Source organism: Sciurus carolinensis, chromosome 12, assembly GCF_902686445.1.
Source record: "Sciurus carolinensis chromosome 12, mSciCar1.2, whole genome shotgun sequence".
In the NCBI taxonomy this organism is placed as follows: Eukaryota; Metazoa; Chordata; class Mammalia; order Rodentia; family Sciuridae; genus Sciurus; species Sciurus carolinensis.
This window is the reverse complement of record NC_062224.1, coordinates 106537277-106555903: the sequence shown is the minus strand read 5'-3', so window position 1 is coordinate 106555903 and position 18627 is coordinate 106537277. Positions and strand designations below refer to the sequence as shown.

The following is an 18627-nucleotide window of genomic DNA, read 5'->3' as shown; positions in this document are numbered from 1 at the left end:
AAGTAAATAATTCCCTGCTGATCCACACCCTGCATGGAGTTGCCCCTGTGAGAAGCAGCTTTATTGTAAACCCAACTGTAAATTGTAAAATTAAAATGGTGCTCATATTTGAATGGACTGTTGATCATCTTCGTGTTTGGTATCTTAATACCTGTGGCAGTCTCTCATGATTGGGAATCATGATAGACTCTCCTTGTATGTTTGTGTTCGTTCTTATGCATCTTTCCCCTAAAGGATGCCTAAGTGAAAATTTGGGGTATGCTGCTTTGCCTATGTTTTAAATCAGAACATTGAAAACACCATCAACAAATATCTTTAAACTATCTAGCTACCATATATATATATATATATATATATATATATATATATGAAAAAAAGATTGAAGGTTCAAGAAATAACAGAGGCAAATGTTACTACTGAAATTGTTTGTTGTAATAGAATTAGATCTTATGGAAATAATCTTTCTTACAATGCCAGTTTGATAGCTATAATGAGTTTTTTGTTGATTTGTTTTTTGCAGTGGTGGTCTCTTATCTTTGAACTGCTTGTTCTGTATCTACATTAGTTCCTTGGCTTAGACCTTGGAAATAATTTTGATGGCTAGTAATAAGACATTACATAATGGTGATTCCTCTGAAATGACTTTTAAGCATACTGAATTCTTATTGATTTCTATTTTATACATTAGTACTTTTTGTAATACTAAGACTTTGCGTATTTCTTTTCTTTTGGCAAAAGCAAATAGAATCCATAAAGCAGCTCTGATACATAGAGTTTGGTGCTGGTGTAAAATGTCATTGCTTCACTTACATATCAATGGATGGGAAGGGTCACTGACTTTGTAAAATGATTCCCAAGACATAACAACAACAAAAAAAAAATCCAAAACCAAACAAAAAATACCACCCAACCAACCAAACAATAAGACATTCGGAATGAACTTTTCTGTATTTTTATATACAAATACTTAAGACAACTCAAATTTAATAAAAGTATGATTTTATAGGTCATCGACATAAGAAACAGATTATGGGTACTTATTTTGAACTCAGAAATTTTGTAGGCATGAGAATTTAGTATATCCATGGCCTACCTCATGAGTCAGATGGCTTTTTCTCATCAAAGTCCAAATGAAAAATTCACTGCTTTTACAGTAAACTGTGAAAATTATTGGCAGATGTAGGAACACAGGCTCATTTGTTTTTATGAAACCCTAATTCAAGTTTAAAGTAATTGTAAGACAGTTATACAAAATAGAATTCCCTGTTCTTAAGTTTTCTTATTTCTTGAGAACAGTTAATTATTTGTGATAATGGCATACATATGTATATATAAAATTGTTGTATGTATTATTGTTGGCACACAGCCAACCACCTTTTCCTTAATCTCTTACTAAGTCTGAAAAATGACTAACTAAACATTTACCCAGGTCAATAGCTGGAAGGGGCTTTTCCTCCAAGTGCTAATTCAGTTTGCCTGTTGTTTCTTTGGGACTTGAAGCAATTAAAATGTATGGAGAAACTTCCTGTATTCATAAAGCATTTCCACCCTTTTTAACCAATGTCTGCCCCTCCCCTGAAATTTTTTGGGACCATTTGTTTTCTCTACTTCTCTCAGTGATTTTTATCGTAATTTTTATCGAGACTTTTTTTTTTTAAAGCAAAATGGAACAAATATGATACACTATGAACTTTCTTATTCTTGTTTTGTTTTTGTTTCTAATTCACCTTTAGGTGGTTGTTCCTTAAAGAAGTAACCCTATTTGAGAGAAGGTGGCTTAAAGGTATTCTAGCTTCGTCAACTAGAGTAAGAGACTAGGACAGAAGGTAGCCAAAGGAGAGGTGGATTAGCATTCTTCAACGAGAGTAATCAGTTCTGTTTAGAAGTTATTAAAGGGAGGAAAGAAACCAAGCAGGGACAATTCTGGTCCTTTCATGTTTTATCCTCAGTGCTGCTACACAGTATTCCTTCCACATTCTACTGCACGCTGCCTAGAAGAAAGGGCCGCAGAACATCAAATTCCTTTGCACAAGCGCTAAGGTCAGCAGTGAGCCGGGTGGCTCACTGACAACCTTCCACTGAAAGTCACACTGCATCCAATGGTGCTAATTGTAAGTAGGCCACCCATGGAAGGCGCGCCCTGTGAAACAACACCCTTCTGCCGTGTATACCGATTCCATTCCTTTTCTTCATTCAGGGGAAAGGTTTAATATTTTAGAATTATGTGCGTGCAAGGACGTGAAGTCACCGTTCGCCTGGGATTCCTCAACCAGAGTCTGGGGGTGCCCAGTCTGACACTGGTCATTAAGCCCAGGGTAAGAACACCCCGCATAACACCTGCAAAGGCCCACTCCGCGCACCTCCCGGTGAAACGCGCAGAGTACCGACCGCCGTCGCGCACGGTCCCGCGGCAGAGGGGCGACTCTCCGTTTGGAGCCCCCTTCGCGTCCGCCGCGACCTCTCACAGCGCCGCGGGCGTGTCAGGGTCTTTGATCAGGGGGTCGAGCGTTCGCCCCAGTCCCGGGGCCAGACTTTGTTCTCGGGTCTTACAGGGAAGGTGCCGGCGCCCAGGCCCAGCGCCACCGCAGGCTCCGCCGAGGGCCGCGCGCGGACCGGGTGTCCCCGCGGTCGCGGGGCCCCACCTGTGCGTCCTCTCAGCCCCGCGCTGTCGCGCTCGCCGGCGCGAGCCCCTCCCCGCACAGGCGCGCGGCGGCGATGCTGCGCAGGGCGGCGCGCGCCGCGGACACCGGTGTCCGGCGGCAGTTGGGCTCCGCAGAGCCCAAGAGCCGCAGGCGGGAGGCGCGCGAAGACCCCGCCGGCCGCGGCGCTCGGGACCCGCGCGAGCGCGCTCGTTTGGTGCGCGCGCGCCCGCGGCTCCGCCCCGCCCGCCCGGCGCGCGCCCCCGCCAGGGCCGCTCTCCTCCCCCTCCCCGGCGCGAACGGGGTGGATCCCGCGCACTCCCCTCCCCCGAGCACCAGCGGCGGGCGCTGAATGAGAGACGCCGACCGCCCGGGTCGGCCGGCGCTACCCTCGGCGGCTGCGGCAGTGGCGAGGCGTGACGCCGGCGTCGCCTCTCCATCCTCCGAGGCGACGGCCGCGGCTGCACAGGTCGGCGCTGCGGCCCGTGGCGAAGCGGAGGAGGGAAGGTGGGTGCGCTACGCCCCCCGGGCGGCGCGGGGAATGGCGGCGGCTCCGGCGCTGCGGCGTGCGGCTCGCCCCCGGCGCGGGAGGCGGCTGCGGAGTCGGCCGCGGCCGCTCCGGGGCAGGCGGAGGGGGCCTGGGGCGCGGGCGCGGGGACCCCGGGAACCCGCCCCGCTGCCCCCCGGGCGGCGGAGGCCCCGGCCGCCTCCGCGCTGTGCGGCGGCGCCCCAGCCTGCCCTCAGGTGAGCCCGGGCCGCCCGGCGGTGCCCGCCGCGCCGGCCACACCCCCTCCCCTGCCCCGGCGCTGCACCCCGCGCCTGACCGCCGAGCGGCCGCCCGCGAGCCCGCGGCCAGGGCCGGGTGACCTGTTGCGGGGCGGCCCCGGCGGCCAAGGCGCCGCGTCGTGCGGGCGGCGGACGTGGCCCCGGGTCGGCTGGCGGCGCGGCGGGGGCCGGGCGCGCGGGGAAGGAGGGGGGATTCCGCACGTATCTGATCAAACACTTGCAAAGCCGCGATAGCTGTCTGCAAATATCCGGAATTCCATTGCAGTGTCGGATTAGGGAGGCTCATAAACACCGTGCCTCGGAGGTGAGCTGGGGGAAACCCGAGCCACCGGCGGGGAGCCGGGGTCGGGAAACAGCCGCAACCTGTGCGGAGCCCGGGCCCCCGCCCGCCCCCCGGAGCCCTTTTCCTGTGGCGGAGTGTTGTGCAGACGCAGGCCGGTTTCAGGGTGCGTGGGCGTGTTTGGGAAGAAGCTGCGAGCTGATAGGAGGTACCTCCGTGCAAATGTTAATTTGTTTGAGCTGGGAGGGGCGAGGGCGGAGGAAGAGAGGGCACCGACCGGAGCGTGGAGGAGGGGCGGTGCAAGCACCGCACTTCTGTTGAGGAAGCGCTGGAAACGCTGCTGCTGCTCAGTGTCGGTGACCCCGAGTGGAAACCCGCAGCGAGTCATCCAGCTTTATCTTATATGCGCCTGGATCCCCCCCACCCCAACACGGTAGTTGCTATAGAGAGCTTTGTTTTCGTGCCAGTGTTTATGAGTTGACTGTGGTGCTTTGTTAATATTTACCATCAGATCGACTCGTGTTCAAGTCTCTTTGAAGATGACCGTGAGGATTTTGGGAAAGTTTTAAATCCGTGCTTGCAGGGTGTTGCAGCGTGACACAGTACATATCCTCAAGCCATAAACGTGTTCCACCCAGATAATGTGCCTGTACGCACAGTAGAATCAAATATTAGTGTTACTGATGAATATCATTAGAATTTTGAAGGAACTTATATCCAAATTATTATTTTAATTAAAAATAACTTCTAAGATTTGTAGACACGAAGTTTATCATGTGGCGTCCAATATTTGGAAAATGCCCTAGCTGGAGCAAATGTAAGGGCTTTCCTTAGATGCCATTTTGAATAAATAATTTTAAATGTAATTCTTATAAGTTTAATTTGAAATGTTAAGACCTTTCTTTTTCCCATTATATTCCACCTTTCATTGAATTAAGGATTTTGACTTCAAAATTCTCTGGATGGAACTCTGGAAATATTGCTAACTTTGCTTAATTTTTTCAGATTGCAACAAATTTAAAGGTGATGCTCACATATCTAGATTGCCATATGCCTTTCTGACTTTTATTTGTAATATCATAAGGAATATTCTGGGCTGGAGTTGTAGCTCAGTGGTAGAGCACTTGCCTAGCATGTGTGAGGCTTTGGGTTCAATTCTCAGCATCACATACAAATAAATACATAAAATACAGGTCCATCAACAACTAAAAAAAAATAAAAAATAAAAAAATAAAAGAATATTCTAAAATTCTCAGAAAATATGAAAAAATGACTGTAAAAAATAAATTTGATGCACTTGTAATATTTGTATTTAAATACCTAGTACATCTTTTTGAGTTATGTGATTACAGTTGAGACAGTAGTGTGTAGTGAATGATATATAGATGAAATTAATTATGTGGCAACTTGAAACAGTCCTCTGGGGTGTAGTTCATATGGTACCTACTTGGTGCCAGTTATTCCCCCAGATGTTGGGGATACAGCAGGGAAAAAGAGGTCTGTGCCCTGAAGGAGTCTAAATGGTAAGTGGGCAAATCTGTTAGGTTAAAAGTTTCAGAAGTTAAAAACTACTCTGATGCCTTTTTGATTAAGGTATTTGTGTTTTTCTTCTTGGAGGGAGTTATTACTTTGTGAACAAAAGCATTAGGACAACTGTTTTAAAAACTGCTTATGTTTATACACATCAGGTGTCTGGTTTCCAAGTGTATCAAGGATAAACATTCCAACTCAAGTCAGATGCATGGTTTACTGTGTGGTTAAACAATAGTATTCTTTTGGTTTATATAATTAAATGTTTGCTGAAAATACTCTCGGCATTTACTGGTTTACAAGGGTGTATAATTTTTTTCATAGTTTGTTTTAAAAAAAGGTCACCTTTTATTCCTAGTGAACCGGTGCCCTATTGTTCCTCCACCGAATCATGTAACCCTCATTGGCAAAATTAAGAAAATTTTTACTAGAAGTGTTTGGTTTTCATAGTGGTGAAAATATGACAGACATTACAGATTTGAAAGCTCTTTTTATATATTATTTATACCTACATATTTTGTTACTCCCTTATCCGCAGTGTTAGTAATTAACATTGATCCTTGGTAGGTATTAATATCTTGTTGATTTAGGTCAGGACACTAAAGTTTGGAAATGTAAGCAAGCCACCAGCAAGCAAGCAGTGAACCCAAACTGGAATTGTAGCTTTTACTAGAATGTGATGATCCCCTCAGAAGTGGGGAGTTTGGTGGGGAGAACATCAACACCTGATGCTACAATTCAGCATTTTACTACACTGTTGGTCTGCATTTCCAGAATGTTCTAAGAGACTTTTAAACCTTAAGTCCAACTGTTAATTGAAATTTAATTAGTCAAGTTCATTTCTTTTTGTAGGTTTAATTTAAACCTATTTATTTCAGCTGGGCACAGTGGCACTCATCTGTAATCCCAGCGACTCAGGAGGCTGAGGCAGGAATATCACAAGTTTGAGTCAGCCTGGGCAACTTAGTGAGACCCTGTCTCAAAAAATTAAAAGAACTGGGGCTGTAGCTCAGTGGTAAAGCACCCCTGGGTTCAGTCCCAATATTGGGAAAACAACAATAACAATATAAAGCCTGTTCATTTTCTCTCAAGGAGATGTAAAATAAAAAGAGGTTGTTCGAGTTTATCTTTAGTGGTACATGTTTTTGAGAATAAGATGTTAGAATGAACCTGATTTTTTTTGACTATGAGGTTTTTGTGTATTTGAAATAAAAATGTTACTTCTTTAAAGTTATTTGTTTTTCAGTGAGAATATAATTAGATGGCTTAAAACTTCCTTAGCTTGAGTGAGGTCTTTGGAAAGAAAAATTAGTGCATTACCCTATAAATCATTTCTCTAAATGTGCTTTCCATTCCCATTGGTTTCTCTTTAGGAAGTGAATGAAGGCTAGGTATAACAGATTTTAGTATCTTAGAATTAATCTTTCCTTTTTTTTTTTATGCTTTATAATGGGGTATTTCTTTTTCTCTCCCTCCCTGTCCCACCCCCCTTTTTTTTTGTACTGGGAATTGAACCCAGGGGAGTTTACCACTCACCTACCCCAGCCTTTTTGAGGCAGGGTCTCCCTAGGTTACTGAGATTGGCTTAGTACTCTAGAGCCTCCTGCTTGTGCCTTCTGAAGGCTGGGGGTGCAGGAGTGCTCCACTGTACCCGCTTTGTGATGGAATATTTCTTGATTAATGTCCTCAGCTTTTGATTTAGGAAAACTTTTAACTTCCTAATAGGAATATGACACTGGCATTTAAAATGTATGGCTAATTAGATTTATCAGAAGGCTATGGATTGATTCAGATGGATACACGTCTGTATTTTTGTGATGTAGGAGTTAGTTTGAGGAAACTAGACAACTTACATGTGCCACAGCAGAAAACTTCTGGTACTGACGTTTGAGTGACACATTGCTTTGAACTGAGAGAGCCTTGACATGAAGCCTTTACCTTGAATTTAGTAGATACCCTATTGTTATTTTACTTATGAACATTTTTCCCTCAGAACAGAGTTTTGTTTCATAGTTTGCTCTACTTTTGTTCTTGAAAGACCTTTCCTGAAAACCTTACTAAATAGCTTCCCCATCACACTCTGTGCCTGTACGTTGGTATTGCGTTATCTGAGCTACCATTGTGTACCTACCTCTCTGCATGTAAGCTTTCTGAGGATGAGGACTTAGTTTTGTTCACTGCTGTCTTCCCAGCACCTAGAAAAGTACCTGACACATTGAACCAGTGCTCAGACACTCGGGGAATGACTGAAAGTCATTAGTAATAAGTGATAGAAAAACCACTTTTTTTTTTTTAAATTAATACTTTAAGTAATAAATACAGTTGTATAGTTAAAAAGAAAGTCCTACTCACAAGACTTACAATGAAAACCCTAGTCCTCTGCTTCCTCTTTAACTTTTCCTCCCAGGTCCTACTCTCAGAGCAACCATTTTCAATACATTTACTATTTCTTCTGATATTTACTTTCTTTTCTTAGAATTTCTTTTTTATTTATTTTCAGCCTTGAATACATGGTTCTACTGTTTTGTTTTTTAATTTTTGATATTCTCATACTATGGAAGATGAGTCTGTGCTTTAGGATTCTTAACCATCTTGAACTTTTCTCCCTTTATGTTCCTAATATAATTATGCTTTTGGTTAAATGAAAATTCATTGTTTATATTCTTAAGACTTTGTAAATATGTTTATAGTTCAACCTTGCAGTATACCATGATTGCATTTCTTGTTGTTAAAATTCTTTTTTTCCCCTTAGTTTCCTAGTTTGTCTTTAATTTTTCTGTACACACTGTCCCAGTATCTTCAAACACATCAGGTAATTGATCATTCAAGTTTTGTTTTTTTTTGTTTTAATTGGGAAAATACTTCTTGAGCTCTCTATGTTCTTGCTCTGATCTGCCCTGTTGCTCTCAGTGCAGGCTGTATAGCTTTAGCTTGTGATTTCATCATGCTTCTGAGATGACTTTTTCTTTTGTTGGAATCCATGCTTTCTGGATCTATGTTGTCCTCTTTTTCAGTTTACTCCTTTGTTTTGGTGAGTTGTATCTTTTGGTAACTTTAAATAAAGAAAAGAGTGTGTGGTAAGGTGGCCTTTTTGAAGTGTTTCTGTTGCTGCAAATACTTTTCTTCTACCCTGATGCTTTGTTGATATTTGGACTAGATAAGAAATTCCAAGGTGAAAATAATTTTTCCTTAAAATAGGGTTTGCTCTATAGTTTCTAGCTTCAAGTGGTTATTGAAAAGTCTTAATACCAAAGTCTTCATCCTTTATATGTGACCTGGCTTCAAGATCTTTTCACTATCACTGGTATATCTGATATGTCTGATATTTTATGTCTTGTAGTAATCTTCATTTCTTGTGCATGAAACTTAGTGGACCTTGGCAAAGAATTTTCTTTAAAAGGCTAGATGGTAAGTGTAGGCATTGTGGGCAGAAGTCTCTGTTTCTTAACATTCAATTGCCATTGTGGAATGAAAGCATCCACAGGCAGTGTAGGGTGTAATTTGTTGATTCTCCATCTGTGCCTTTGCTTTTCTAGGAGTAAGGAGAGTTACCATAGAAGTGGGAGAGAAAACAGAATATACAGGCAGAGACATGGTGGTGATAGCTTGAGGAAGTTCTCATGTGAGTGTTTCTGTTTATTGTAGTGTATGGGAACCAAGATCATCAGCTCAGAGTAAGGAAGAATGGGAGTATGTAATAGAGGTTTGAGGAGAGAATAATATATGACAGAGTTTGAATGTGATACTATTATATACACCTCTGAAATACAAAACGTTGACAAAAACGTAGAGTAGTTGGAACATCCCACATGTTGCTGGTGGGTTTGAAAATTGATAGAATGGTCAGAAGATTCTTTGGAAGCATCAGCTAAAGTTCTGTGTATATGTGCTATGCTCCAGTAGTTTTACTTTTGGCACAGGACCAATAGAAACTAATATATACGTGCATTAAAATGCATGTGTATTAGGAGAAAATGGGCATATCTTCATGACCTTGAGATAGGCCAAGGACTCTTGGATCTGATACCAAGTGACACTTAGCAGCAGGAATAACAACAAAAAGATAAATTGAACATCATCAAAGCTAAAACCTTTTGTGCTTCAAAGGATGCCATCAAGAAAGCAAAATGACAACTGGACATAGTGGCGCATGCCTGTGATCCCAGTGACTTGGAAGGCTGAAGCAGGAGGATTGCTAGTTCAAGGCTAGCCTAGGTATAGCCAGATCCCATCTCAATATGAAAAGTGTTATTAATGATAGGTTGTCCCCAGCTTCAATCCCCAATGCTGGGAAGGAAAAAAAGTGAAAAGATAGGCCACAGAATGGGGGAAAATCTTTCTCATTTATCTGTGGTAAGAACTTTATTTTCAGAATATATAAAAACTCTTCAAACTCAGCAATAAAAATATAATCCAATTTAAAAGCAGGCAAAGAATCTGAATAGACGTTTCTCCAGCCAATATACACGTGAAAATTTGCCTGACATTATGAGATGTTTTATACTACTAGAATGACTCAAGTAAAGTAAGGTAATAAGGATGTTGAGAAATTGGAACCCTCATACACTAGTGGGAACTTTAAATGGTGCACCTCCTTTGGAATATGGTCTAATCCTTCTTAAAATGATTAAACGTGGAGTTGCATATAACTCAGAGTTCCTCTTGTATGTACATACACAACAGACATGAAATCATGTCTCCACAAAAACTTGCACTTGACTGTCTATAATAGCAACATTATTCCTAGTAGGCAAAAGGTGGAAACAACCCAAATGTCCATCAATGGATAAATGGACAAACAAAATGTAATGTACCCATTCAATGAAATATCATTCAGCCATAAAAAAGAATAACGTACTGATATATGCTGTGACATGGATGAATCTTGAAAACATGCTAGCCAGGCATGGCGGCGCATGCCTTCATCCCAGCTGTTCAGAAGGCTGTGGCAGGAGGATTGAGAATTCAAGGCCAGCCTCAGCAACTCAGCAAGACCCTGTCTTTAAATGTAATATAAAAAAGGACTGGGGATGTGGTGCAGTGGTTAAACGCCCCTGGATTCAATCCTTAGTACCAAGAAAGAAACCTTATGCTAGATGTAAGAAGCTAATCACAAAATACTGCATGTTATATGAATCTGACAGAATAGGGATGAATAGGGAAATCTGTAGAGATAGAAGGCAGATCAGTAGTAATTTAGGACTGAAGCACAGTGTATGTTGGGGAAGATAATGGCTAAAGGGTAGAGGATTTCTTTTTGAGATGGTAAAAATGTTCTAAAATAAACTGATGATAGTTGTACATGTCCATGAATATATTGTAAACCATTGAGTTGTGCACTTTAAGTGGGCAAATTTTATGATATATGTGAATTAAATATCAAAAATTTAAGAAAGAAAATGGGAATTTGTGGCAATATTGCCACCGTATTTACTTCAGAAAAATAAAATGCAGAGGACTATATGAAATAGTCCAATTTTTTTTCCCCTTTTTTAGGCAAAAAAACCTCCCAACAAACCCCTGTGATCTTGTAAGGGTAGAAAAATGTTGCACCCAAAATGTAAATGTTTGGTATCTTATTGAACTAAGATGGGGAGAGGAGAGAGACAGTAACTAAAACAGCATGTACAGTTAGTTGTCTTGGTTTTAGGACCCTCCACCTACCTCCCCTCCCCACAGATACTGAATTTGAGGATTTTATTACAGATTTCTTATCCACACAAATGATGTAGCCTCCTGTCAGTTCCCATATATAAAATGGTCTTTGCATTATAACCTATGCATCCACCTCTATGTTTTAAATCATCTCTAGATTGTTTACAATACCTAATACAATGTAAACCCTACGTAAATAGTTATACTGTATACTGTTTAGGGAATAATAAGAAAAGTGTACACATTCTTTACACAACTGTGATAGGCCTAATTTCATAGTACAAAAACAAGACTGAGAAGGAGCAGTACTAGGCTGAGGGTCTGAACTGAAGGAGAGGGCAGCCAGGATGTGCCAGCACAGTGTGGACTCATAGATGGAGCCTAGTGCTGTGCGAGCAGCACATTCAGATTTTACCATCTGGAACTTTCTGGAATTGTCTCCCCCACCCAGTTTTTCAGTCCTTGGTTGATAGATGTGGAAGCCACAGGTATGGAGGTCAACTCTCCAACAAAGATCTTCATTTTGTAAAATATAAGTGTTACAGTACAAATGTTAGTAATTACCTATGTGATTGGGATAGCAAAAAGGTTTTTTTAAGGTATTTTCTTCTGATTGCTTGATTCTTTTTATTAATAAAAACATCTAAAATTGAGGCAATAAAAATACGTGTGGAAAACCCAAAAAGCCAGACATGTGTAAAACTGCCCATAACAACTTCATTACTACTACTAACTGGTAACAATTCAAATGTCCATCAACAAAAAAACAGATAACTAATTTGTGGTATTGTTTTACAGTGAAACATTATATAGTAACAAAAAACCAAGCTGCACCTATATACTACACACAGATGAATGTCACAGACAAAATGTTGAGCCAGAAAACCCAGACACAAAGTCATTAGATGGTGTACCTCAGCTAGATGCACATTACTGTGTGTATATTGCAGTAAAAAGTGAAACACATCAAAACAAAATGCACCCTTTTTTAAAACTTGAGAGAACCATTCAGTCCTTGATTTTCTGTCTGACTTGTTTCACTTGAACATAATGTCTTCAGTTCCATCCATTTTACTGGAGCTGTATATTACATTTTCTTCATCTATTTGTCCACTGGTGGGCACCTTGGTTGATTCCATATATTAGCCGTTGTGAGCAGTGCCCCAGTAAGCATGAGTGTGCAGGTATCTCTGTCATGTTGGTTTAATTTCCTTTGGATGTGTATCTAGAAGTGGGAGAGCTAGATCATATGATAGATCTATTTTTAGTTTTTTTGAAGGACCTCAATACTATTCTCTTTAATGTACTAATTCACATTCCTACCAGCAATGTGAAAATTCCTTTTCCCCCCAGCATTTGTTGTTTTTTAGTAGCACATTATAGTTTTATATAGTAGTTGGGTTCATTTTGACAAAGTCATACATACAGTGAGTGGAATTTGGTGCACTTCAGTCCTGTTCTGCTTTTCCTTCCCCTCCTCCTTCCCCTATTTTCCTTCCTCTGCTTATCTCCCTTTTCTTTATTTGTGTATTTTTGATTGGTGCTTTCTACACATACATAAAGGTGGAGTTCTCTGTGGTGTATTTATTTTTGCATATAGCTTGCTTTTGTGAAATTCATTCCACATTTCCTTCTCTTTCCTGTTCCTTCCCTCTCCATCTTCTACTCCACTGGTCTTCCCTGTATCTTTAGGATATTGGGTCCCCCACCCCCCATCCCTTTTTCTCCTTTATTTCCCTCCAACTTTTACATATGAGAAACAATATTTGATCTTGAATTTCTGAGTCTGACTTATTTCACTTAGCATGATGTTCTCCATTTCCATCTATTTACTGGCAAAGCATTTGTTACTTTTGTTTTGATAATAGCACTTCTAACTGGAATGAGTTGGTATCTCACGTAGTTTTGATTTTCATTTCCCTGATGACTAGTAATAATGAACATTTTAAAATATGTTTGTTGGCTATTAGTATTTCTTATTTTGAGAAGTGCCTGTTCTTATCAGTTGCCCATATTTAAATTGGATTACGTGGTTTTTGGTTTAGTTTTTTGAGTTTCTTATGTATTCTAGATGTTAATCCTTTGTCAGATGAATAATTGGCACATATTTTTTCTCATTCTGTAGGTCGTCTCTTCACCTTGTTGATCATTTCCTTTGCAGAAGCTTTTTGGTTTGATATAATGCTGTTTGTCTATTTCGCCTTTGTTTCCTGTACTTTTGGGGTCATGTCCAGAAAATCATTGCCTGGACTTCGTTGTGAAGTATTTCCCCTTTTTTTTCCTCTAGTAATTTCAGAGTTTGATGGCTTACATTTAGGTGTCCGATTTGTTTTGAGTTGATTTTTGTCCAGGGTGAGAGATGGAGGTTTCAGTTTGTACATGTGGGTGTCCTGTTTTTCCAGCCATTTATTGAAGAGGCTTGCCTTTCTCCAGCGTATGTTTTTGTTACCTCCCTCTAGAGTCAGTTGACTGTAGATGTGTGAGGTTTTTTTCTGGGATCTCTATTCTGTTCCCTTGGTTTGTGTCTGCATTTATGCCAGTGTCATGCTACTTTGGTTTCTGTGGGTCTGTTGTATGTCTCAAACCAGGTATTGCCATAGCTCTAGCTTCATTCTTTTGCTCAAGATTGCTTTGGCTGTTCAGGGTCTTCGGTGCTTCCATGTGAATTTTAGGATGTTTTTTTCCAGTTCTGTGAAGATTATCATTGGTATCTTGATAAGGATTGCAACTGAAAATCACTTTGGGTGGTACTCATACTGTTTGTCTAATCTATGAACATGGGAAGTCTTTTCATTTTTTTGGTATCACCTTTTTTCCTTCATCAGTGTTTTGTGATTTTCATTATATAGGTCTTTGACTTCCTTGGTTAAATTTATTTCTACATATTTTATTTAATTTTTTTGGTAGCTATTTTGAATGAGATTGCTTTCATGGTTTCTTTCTCAGCAGTCTTGTTACTGATGTATAACAATGCTGATTTTTTTCAAATTTTTATTTTTATTTTTCTGTTATAATTATTAGTGCATATTGTACAGAATGGGATTCATTGTGACAATTTCATGCATATATATATATAAAGTGCTTTGATTGTATTCACCCTTCTGCTGATTTTTATGTTGATTCATTCTTTCAGTATCACTGAATTTGTTTATCATTTCTAATCATCGTGGGTGGGGCCTTTACGCTTTTGTTTTGTTTTGTTTTGTTTTGTTTTGTTTTGATGTGGTCTTGGGGATTGAACCCAGGGCCGGTAGTTGCTAAGCACACACTACCATTGAACTATATCCCCAGCCCCAGTTTTTCTACCTGTAGTGTTGTTATCATCTGCCCATATATGGAATGACTTGACTTCCTCCATTCCTATTTGTATGCCTTTTATTTCTTTCCCTTGCCTAACTGCTCTGACTAAAATTAGTACTATATGAATAAGAGCTGTGTGAGTGAACACCTTGCCTTGATCCAGATATTACTCAGCTTTCCCCCATTCAGTATGATCTTGGCTGTGGGTTTGTCACAAAAGCCTTTATTATTGTGCAGTATAACCCTCCTACACCTACTTTGTTTTAGGTATGTTGAATTTTATCAAATGCTTTTTCTCCATCTTTTGAGCTATTTATATATTTTTTATTCTGCATTCTGTTGATGTGATGTGTTACTTTTATTGACTTGTGTATGTTGCATCCCTGGTATAAATCCATCTTGATCATGGTAGTAATTTGGATCTTTAAACATTTCCAGTAAAATTGATATTTTCACATTTGACTTTAGTGCTTTCTTCACTTCTTTCTTCACATCCTTTACTCATTTTCTTTTTGCCAGTCTGAAAATGAAATATATATACAAAATAGTATAAAAAGAATGATATGGTTAGCTCCCAACTTAAGAAACGAAACCACCAGTGCAGGTGGAGCACCCTGCTAATTCACATGAACGTGCAGGAACTCTTCATGTACTAAAAATATTAGCTCTTTGTTTCTTGTTTTAGGTAATATCCCCTATTTTTTTTTAATCGCCTAACTATATTGTATTAACTCTAAGATAACTTCAGCTGGAGAACACACTGTTACGTACATCTGAGAATACATGACACTATTGATTTTAAGAGGCATCCTGATTTCCGAGATGTTAAAAGGTGAGAAAATGTTTTTCTTAGACTTGGTGAGATACGTTTTACTGTGTCATACATTTTCTTTAGTGACATCACTTTCTTCTGTTTTTCTGTTACTAGTGTCAGTTGTGGACTTTTTACTATGTCAGATACATTTAAATATCTGCCTCCTTATGGCTTAAATGTTTTTCATATTTAATTCATCTTACTTTAATGTAAATCTTATTTTTGTCTTTTTATTGAAATGGTTAATCAAAAGTCATAAAGTTAAATGATATTAGTGGCCTTTGAATAAGGAATGATAGACTCAGATGTGCTTGTTAAACATTACTGTGACTGTAGATATTGGTTGAGTCTAGTCCAAAAACTAAGTTATTTCCAATGTATATAAATATACACTATATTAAAGTCTGTCTTAAAATTGCTTTGAAAAAAATGAATATCAAAACTAAATTTTGATTTCAAGTTGCCTTAAATTTATAATAAGCATCTGAGTATTCTTAGAATCAAATAATTTACTATTAAATTAAAAAAAATTTGCAACATAGTTTTATTTTTTTGATGAAAGTCTGAATCTGTGTGAGTTTGTTAATTTCTGTAACTTTTAGCTACTTTGTTTTTTTTTTGAGGTGGTGGGCATTGCACCAGAGCCTTGTGTGTGCTAGGCAAGTGCATCACCACTGAGCTACATCCCAGCCTTAGCTTCCTTTTTTTTTTGTGAAATGAACATGGGTAGAACCTTCTCTATAGGATCACTGTAGTGACATAGTGTCAGTAATCGTGGCTGGGTGAATTCTCTCTTTCTCTTCAGGGTCTTGAAGGTCAATTGTAATCACAACCCAGCCTTTCTTGTATCTGTGGTTGCTGTAGATCTTTGGGGTTACTGGGGTAAGTTGTTAGGCCTCTTCCAGTCCCAGGAGATAATTCTGTATGCTTTCTGCCACACTTCTATGCTGAAAACTTTATTACAGTTTAGGAATTTGTAGGGAGTGATTAGTGTATATTTTAGGTTTGAATGACACCACTTTTGTGCTTTTCTCTGACAGTTTGAATTTGCTGATGTATTTTTGTGGGTTTTGTATGCTATAGATCCTATTTCTTAAAAGCTATTGGGACAGGAACAAATTTAAAAGAGAAACATTTTATTAATTTTTTTATTTTTACAGACTGCATTTTGATTCATTGTATACAAATGGGGTACGACTTTTTGTTTCTGTGGTTGTGCACAATGTAGATTCAGACCAATCATGTAATCATACACATACATACATAGGGTAATGACGTCTGTCTCATTCCACCATCTTTCATACCCCTGCCCCCTCCTCCCTCTCATTTCCCTCTGTGTAAAGTTTCTCCATTCTTCTGTCATCACCCATCCCACCATCCCATTATGTATCATCATCCACTTATCAGGGAAAATATTTGGCCTTTGGTTTTTTGGCACTGGCTTATTTCACTTAGCATGATAGTCTCCAATTCCATCCATTTATCTATAAATGCCATAGTATTATTCTTCTTTATGGCTGAATAATATTCTATTGTGCATCTTTATTCATTCATCTGTTGAAGGGCATCTAGGTTGGTTCCACAATCTAGCTAAACATCGTGGGTTTCTTTAAGTCAACAGCATTTTAAAATATTGGTCTGTGAGTGCAGTGCTCACAGTGTTACAGAAGTTCACATCTTGGTGGGAAAACGCAATCTATATGAAATCACAGTAAATAACATAAAACAATATATAAGTATGTCAAGATTGAAGAGCTTCAGCGTTTTCCAGGAGAGGAGGCTTCGTGAGGACAAGGGTGGTCCTTAGGACTGTGTTTCATTTAGAAGGAAAGTAAAGTATGGCAACAGGAATTAGTTTTTTTGGCATTTTGGATTGAAGGACTTACTTGGAATGGACAGGAAAATGCAGTTCAGTTTGCTAGGGTGTGCTACCCTGGGAAATGAAGCAGAGGAGATTGGCAGTGAAATCATAGTACACACTGTTAACCACTGACCTTCAACTTCTTGCTCTCTTTTCTTTCTTCTTGAGGTTGAATAAAGTATATAAATTAAGAGTGGATGAGAAATTTTTTAAAAAGCCCTCTAGTCAGGCATGTACTGGGTAATCTTCCCCAGAAGAGGGCTGAAATACCACTGATAGGAAGTAATGTTTCTAAGTTTATGTTGACTGTTTTCCTCCTATTTCTATTACTTAGTCTTAGCAGTTTTGTAGCAGCAGAGTTTTAAATTGAAGCCTTCCTGCTTCCTTTAAGAGAGCCAGAAGGTAGAGGGTAGAATTCATCTGCCATAGATTTTTAAAGATAGCTCTTTGGGGCAAGGTTTGTCGGACTTGGCGCCGGGCATGCTGTTCTGTCCACTTCTAGGGAGGAAAGTTTCCTGATCCTTTTGGGGGAGATCCTCCTACCTCCTGGGACAAGAGCCAGAATTATTACTTTTCAGGCAGACTCAGGTGAAGTGTAGCCGCTATGGTCCTGAATTCAGGGATCCCCTAATTGACAAAGAACATTACCACAAGCCTGGGGCTGAGCTCACCGAAGAGGAGAAATACAACCAGGAGCTCAAGAAAACTCAGCTCATCAAACAGGCTCTGTGTTTGCAAATTCACCAACATGATGATAAAAGGAGGAAACAAAGAGCTGGCCAGGTCTCTCATGAACCAGACTTTGGAAGCAGTTTGAGAAGTACCATGCGCTTCTGGAGAGGAACAGGCTACCATTGAACGCAATCCCTATACCATCTTCCACCAGGCACTGAAAAACTGTAAGCCTGTAATTGGACTGGTACCCACCCTTAAGGGTGGCCATTTCTACCAGGTCCCTGTGCCCTTAGCTGACCACTCTTGCCACTTCCTAGCCATGGAGTGAATGATCACTGAATGCTGAAAGAATAAGCACCAGCGGACGTTGATGCCAGAGAAGCTGTCACATGAGCTGCTACAACCAGGGCCCCGTGATCAAGAGGAAGCATGACGTGCACAAGATGGCTGAGGCCAACCTAGCCCTGGCCCACTACCATTGATAGTAGAGGGAGAGGAAAGGTTCCCAGCAGACCCCAGAGCCTCTGACACACACACCAAAAAAACAAAACAAAAACAAAAACCCTTGTGAGCCACTCTTTTGTTGAAAAGTAGCTATGATTAAGGATGTAGTTCCTTGATGAAGCAGGACATTCTTTTGCCTGTTGATCCTCTTTCTTTGGGGCTAGAACTGGCTCTCCCTGCACCATCTCTCTGTAAAGAGGGAACATGTCAATTTTAGGGATTTTTTTTCCAAGAAACCCAGGGCCTAGTCTCTCTCACCTCGGAGTGGGCCTTTGGATGCTATGAAAGGAAACAATTTTTGCATCAGAAATTATTTATTAGAAAATCTTTAATCTTAACTAGTGTAACACATTATATAAGAACTACCATTCATTAAAACTGACTGGAGGATATAAAAATAAAAAACAAAAAGTAAACATACCTTTTTGGAAGTTTGAACTTGGAGAAACTAGCAGTGCTGTTGAAGCTTTTTGTGCTGCACTGTGTTTTTCAAAAAGGCAGAGTGGGTGGCTATGAACCAACTGAAGTACTGGAGTCCACAAGTCCAGCCTCTCATCCGTATAGTCCAGTGTGACCCAGAAGA

General features: G+C 40.3%; 1 protein-coding gene and 1 pseudogene across 3 annotated transcripts in view; both read left to right on the top strand.

Annotated features, from left to right (window-relative positions):
* Positions 1-2814: 2814 nt before the first annotated feature.
* Ralgps2 (Ral GEF with PH domain and SH3 binding motif 2) overlaps positions 2815-18627 on the top strand; it is a 162660-nt gene continuing 146847 nt past the window's right edge. The window contains exon 1 of one of the 3 annotated variants that reach the window (XM_047520003.1): positions 2815-3146. The gene's annotated coding sequence lies outside the window, so the exon portion shown is untranslated. The remainder of the gene's footprint in view (positions 3147-18627) is intronic. The other 2 variants (XM_047520002.1, XM_047520001.1) reach the window with 2 other exon arrangements.
* On the top strand, positions 11583-18022 carry LOC124961447 (28S ribosomal protein S7, mitochondrial-like; annotated as a pseudogene).